Below are 6,000 nucleotides of genomic sequence, written 5' to 3'. Positions count from 1 at the left end.
ATTAGTCTCCGCACCGACCTATTCCCTAGTGAGGGTTTAGGGTCAGGGCGAGCAAGGGTTTAAGGTTCGCGTGCGGCGACAGGTGCGGAGCCTGTATAGGGAACGTAAGGAGTGCAGAGACACTGGCTCAGGGGAGCTTAGGAGGTCTCCTCGTCCCCATTCCCTATCGCAGGGCCCACCATTGTTAAAGTTTCCCAGGTTCCCCCTTTATTATTTAAATTCGCCTTACTGGAGGCGGGGTTTCCAGAATGTATGTATAACGTGTAATTCCTAAATTCGCCAGGTGGAGGCGGCGTATCCACCTGCACGTTTTATTATTTAAATGCGCCCCACTGGAGGCGGTGTATCCAGGGTCACGTGTTTATGGGTTCGCCTTGCGGTAACCGCTGCGTCCAGAGACACGTGACCATGACAGACAGAAGGGGCATTAGTGAGCCCAAAAGGCATCACCAGGTACTCAAAATGTCCCTCCGGAGTATTAAACGCTGTCTTCCATTCATCCCCGTGCTTGTTGCGAATAAGATTATACGCCCCCCTGAAGTCAAGCTTAGTAAACCAGCAGGCACTCTTAACTCTGGAGAATAAATCAGACATCAGAGGTAACGGGTACTGATATTTAACAGTCATCTTGTTAAGGGAACGATAATCAATACACGGTCTTAATGAACCATCTTTCTTGGCCACAAAAAAAAACCCAGCGCCTAACGGTGACGAGGATCGTCTAATATGACCCTTCTCCAACGACTCCTTAATATAGGATCGCATAGCATCATGTTCGGGTACAGATAAGTTGAAAAGCCGACCCTTGGGAAATTTACACCCAGGCATCAACTCAATTGCACAGTCATAACTCCTATGAGGAGGCAAAGACGCAGACTTACTCTCACTAAAAACATCAGAGAAATCAGCCAGATAATCAGGGATATCATGAGACTGAGGAGAGGTGGAGAAAACAGGAGCGTCCCTAAGAACACACTAACAACCCCAACTCACCACAGACACAGAATTCCAATCCAAAACTGGATTATGAGATTGCAACCAGGGGAAACCCAGAACAATAGTATCATGCAAATTATGCAGCACCAAAAATGTAAATTTTTCTTGGTGGTCTGGGGCAACTCGTATTATCACTTGGGTCCAAAACTGAGGTTTATTCTCCGCTAAAGGAGTGGCATCAATACCCCTCAAAGGAATGGGCGTCTGCAGAGGCGTCATGGACAAAACACAACATTTAGCAAAGTCCAAATCCATCAGATTCAGAGCTGCTACTAAATCCACAAAAGCCTTAGTGGAAAATGTGGACAAGGAGCAGATCAGAGTAATTGCCAAAAGGAACTTAGATTGCATACTGCCCACAGCAAATGTGTGTGCAAAACGTTTCTCTCGTTTAGGGCAGATAGAAATAGTATGAGAGGCGTCTCCACAGAAAAAACACAGCTTATTACGCCTTCTAAACTCCCGACGTTGCGCCCTAGACAAAACCCCATCACATTGCATAGGTTCAGACATTTGTTCAAAAGGTGGCAGCGCCTCCCGTGTAGTTTTACGTTCACGCTGATCAACTTGAATGGCTAATGACATAGAGCCATCCAGACCAGAGGGAACAGGAAATCCCACCATAACATCTTTTACGGTCTCCGACAAACCTTTCCGAAAGAGAGCTGCCAATGCACTATCATTCCATGTAGTAAGGACTGCCCACTTTCGGAATTTTTGACAGTACAACGCTGCAGGATCCTGACCCTGGTTTAATGCCAACAGGGTTCTCTCAGCTTGATCAACGGCATTAGGTTCATCATATAACAACCCCAAGGCCTGAAAAAATGCATCCACATTAGTCAGAATAGGATTTTCAGGTGTCAGAGAAAAAGCCCAATCCTGGGGATCGCCGCACAGCAAGATGACGATTTTAACCTGCTGCACAGAGCTCCCCGATGAGTTAGGCTTCAGAGAAGAAATAATTAACAATTATTCTTAAAATTCAGAAATTTAGACCGATCCCCAGAAAACACATCAGGAGTAGGAATCCTGGGTTCAACAGCATGTGACTGAATAAGGTAGGTGGAAATTCCCTGTACTTCAGCAGCAAGCTGCTCCACACGATCAGACAGTTGATTAATCTCCATTAGGAAAAAAAATATCCTCCTCCGGCCCCAGAGAAAAACATACATAAAAAAAAAATTCTGACACTTTTTTTTTTTCTCTAACAATTCTTTCCTGCTTTTGAGTACCCTAGAATCTGCGGTATGGCTGGTGATTCTGTTATGAATGGGAAACCGAGGAGGAAAAAAAGAACAAGCTAAGTCTCAGAAAACCAGAGAAGTTGGTAACTAAGCAGATTGCAGATCCCTGATCTTACCCGCACAACTAGCAGAAGTCGTGGAGCGTTCCTACGTTGGTCCTAGACGCCTCGTCACAACCGGAGAACTACATAAGCCTAAAGCAGGAAAAGAGGAAAACTAACTGCCCCAGAGCAGACCCCAAAGGAAAGACAGCCCCCCACATGTATTGACGGTGAAGCAAGATGAAAATACAAACAAAGGCAGGAAAATTGGCTGAGCAAACGATGGGGCCCGGCTAACTAAAAAGGACAGAAAAGGAAAGACACTGTCTGCAATCTGCCAAAAACAACCTACAAAAATAATGTCCGACACTTCTGATAGCAAAATTAACCCTGAAGTCACTAGACTTCTAATCCTATATCAGCACTCTGAAATATTCTGAGACAGAGCAAAAAAGAGGCCAATCTAATAAGGGACAAAAAGCAGATTGGCAAATACTGATTAATAGGAGAGGAATTTCAACATAGCCCCAGCAGTGGCAGGCTGATTACACAAAAAACTGAATTGACCAACAAGCGCAAGTGTGAACATTAGCAAAAAACAAACTTAACTTGAGAAGACTGGAAGAGAGCTGAAGTCCAGGACCTGAGAAGCAGACTGAATCACCAGCACCCGGATAGGGCGTCGGCTGTCTTAGGCTGTGTGCACACGCTGCGAATTTTGCTGCGGTTCCGCAGCGGTTTTAGCCGCTGCGGACCCGCAGCAGTTTTTGCTGCGGTGTACAGTACCATGATTCCCTATAGGAATCAAAAACCGCAATGCAGACGGTGCGGAATTTTCCGCGGTTTTCAATCCGCAGAAAGAATTGACATGTTAATTCTTTCTGCGGATTCTGCTGCGGTTTGCCATCTCCTCCATTGTGTCAGAGAAATTCACCCTGCTGGAGGCGGTGTATCCAGGGTCACTTGTGTCAGAGAAATTCACCCTGCTGGAGGCGGTGTATCCAGGGTCACTTGTGTCAGAGAAATTCGCCCTGCTGGAGGCGGTGTATCCAGGGTCACTTGTGTCAGGGAAATTCGCCCTGCTGGAGGCGGTGTATTCAGGGTCACTTGTGTCAGAGAAATTCACCCTGCTGGAGGCGGTGTATCCAGGGTCACTTGTGTCAGAGAAATTCACCCTGCTGGAGACGGTGTATCCAGGGTCACGTGTGTCAGAGAAATTCGCCCTGCTGGAGGCGGTGTATCCAGGGTCACGTGTGTCAGAGAAATTCGCCCTGCTGGAGGCGGTGTATCCAGGGTCACGTGTGTCAGAGAAATTCGCCCTGCTGGAGGCGGTGTATCCAGGGTCACGTGTGTCAGAGAAATTCACCCTGCTGGAGGCGGTGTATCCAGGGTCACGTGTGTCAGAGAAATTCGCCCTGCTGGAGGCGGTGTATCCAGGGTCACGTGTTTCAGAGAAATTCGCCCTGCTGGAGGCGGTGTATCCAGGGTCACGTGTGTCAGAGAAATTCACCCTGCTGGAGGCGGTGTATCCAGGGTCACGTGTGTCAGAGAAATTCACCCTGCTGGAGGCGGTGTGTCCAGTCACACGTTGACCATCAGTTTTGCAGCACTAATATCTACATCTACAGTATATGGTCACCATATGGCAGTAATCTCAGCATCAGGCCTTCCACAGAGATTTTTATTAGTGCCAGCACTGTCATCTGCCGAGGTTCTCCTACATGCAATATTAGGGGGCGCCATCATAGCTATAGTCAAGGTTCGCTAGTTAGGGGCCTACTCAGAAGGTTCGCTCCCTCCCCCTGATCCAAAACCCTAGCTACGTCTCTGGTGCTCGCGCATAGTCTCAGTGCATTCACCTGTGTATTCCAGGGATGTCGCGGCCTGAACCTGCTCATAGTTTGTTTCTTTTATCTGTTCAGGCAGCGACATCCCAGGAATACAGGTGAATGCACTGAGACTACGAGCGAGCACCAGACATGTAGCCAGGATATATATACAGTATATACATGCACCTCCTGCCGGGTGTGTTGTGAGAACTTCGCTCCTCTCCTTCAGGGCTCTCCCTGTACGTCACTGCGGCTCAAGCTCACGTGTGCGTTCCATCTGCCACTACCCGGCATGCAATGCGGTGACAGCCGCTCAATTCCCCTCCCTCACCGCACCGCACCGCCCTCAGATGACGTGGACCTGGGTGTATCACGTGATGCTCCTATGGTTTCTGATGGCTTATCTCGGTTGCTAGTTGACAGGAGAGGAACGGAAACACCGAAGTGACGGCTGAGGTCGGGGATGAGGGGCGGGGGCTGCGGCACGGTAGGTGAGCGACGATGGGTGGTGTATGCGGGTACATGAAGGTTGGGTGACAGAGAGGACACTGCTCAGCAGGAATGGAGGCTGCTGGTGACAGGCGGGAGGATGCTGCTGCTTCTCCTCGCGGTGATGTCCTACATGGAGCGTGATGTCATCTTCCCGGAGATCAGCCCTGTGTCAGCGCTTAGTCCCGGACTGCGAGTCCGCTGTGATCCCCTGCCCAGGAGCTGAGGCTGCGGCCAGACCCTCCCTCCATGCCCTATACAGCTTTCACCCCTGCAGAGGGTACACAGATCCCCGCCATATGTATGGACACACTGAGGAGGAAGCACTCCCATCACTGGGGAGACAGCACATAGTGCGGACAGTCCTGTCTGTCAGATCCTCTGTACATAGCACTGATGAGTGGAGGAAGCACTCCCATCACTGGGGAGACAGCACATAGTGCGGACAGTCCTGTCTGTCAGATCCTCAGTACATAGCACTGATGAGTGGAGGGAGCACTCCCATCACTGGGGAGACAGCACATAGTGCGGACAGTCCTGTCTGTCAGATCCTCTGTACATAGCACTGATGAGTGGAGGGAGCACTCCCATCACTGGGGAGACAGCACATAGTGCGGACAGTCCTGTGTGTCAGATCCTCTGTACATAGCACTGATGAGTGGAGGGAGCACTCCCATCACTGGGGAGACAGCACATAGTGCGGACAGTCCTGTGTGTCAGATCCTCTGTACATAGCACTGATGAGTGGAGGGAGCACTCCCATCACTGGGGAGACAGCACATAGTGCGGACAGTCCTGTGTGTCAGATCCTCTGTACATAGCACTGATGAGTGGAGGAAGCACTCCCATCACTGGGGAGACAGCACATAGTGCGGACAGTCCTGTCTGTCAGATCCTCTGTACATAGCACTGATGAGTGGAGGGAGCACTCCCATCACTGGGGAGACAGCACATAGTGCGGACAGTCCTGTGTGTCAGATCCTCTGTACATAGCACTGATGAGTGGAGGAAGCACTCCCATCACTGGGGAGACAGCACATAGTGCGGACAGTCCTGTCTGTCAGATCCTCTGTACATAGCACTGATGAGTGGAGGGAGCACTCCCATCACTGGGGAGACAGCACATAGTGCGGACAGTCCTGTGTGTCAGATCCTCTGTACATAGCACTGATGAGTGGAGGGAGCACTCCCATCACTGGGGAGACAGCACATAGTGCGGACAGTCCTGTGTGTCAGATCCTCTGTACATAGCACTGATGAGTGGAGGAAGCCCTCCCATCACTGGGGAGACAGCACATAGTGCGGACAGTCCTGTGTGTCAGATCCTCTGTACATAGCACTGATGAGTGGAGGGAGCACTCCCATCACTGGGGAGACAGCACATAGTGCGGACAGTCC

The 6,000-nt window shown here is 50.1% G+C and overlaps 1 protein-coding gene across 2 annotated transcripts in view; it reads left to right on the top strand.

Moving 5' to 3' along the window:
- Window positions 1–4,464: 4,464 nt before the first annotated feature.
- Window positions 4,465–6,000, top strand: part of CNST (consortin, connexin sorting protein) — a 223,419-nt gene continuing 221,883 nt past the window's right edge. The window contains exon 1 of one of the 2 annotated variants that reach the window (XM_073545130.1): window positions 4,465–4,600. The gene's annotated coding sequence lies outside the window, so the exon portion shown is untranslated. Of the gene's footprint in view, window positions 4,605–6,000 lie in introns of both variants that reach the window. The other variant, XM_073545131.1, reaches the window with a different exon arrangement.

Source organism: Dendrobates tinctorius, unplaced genomic scaffold, assembly GCF_039654945.1.
Source record: "Dendrobates tinctorius isolate UK_male_01 unplaced genomic scaffold, ASM3965494v1 ptg000140l, whole genome shotgun sequence".
In the NCBI taxonomy this organism is placed as follows: domain Eukaryota; kingdom Metazoa; phylum Chordata; class Amphibia; order Anura; family Dendrobatidae; genus Dendrobates; species Dendrobates tinctorius.
This window is presented reverse-complemented; position numbering and strand designations above follow the sequence as displayed.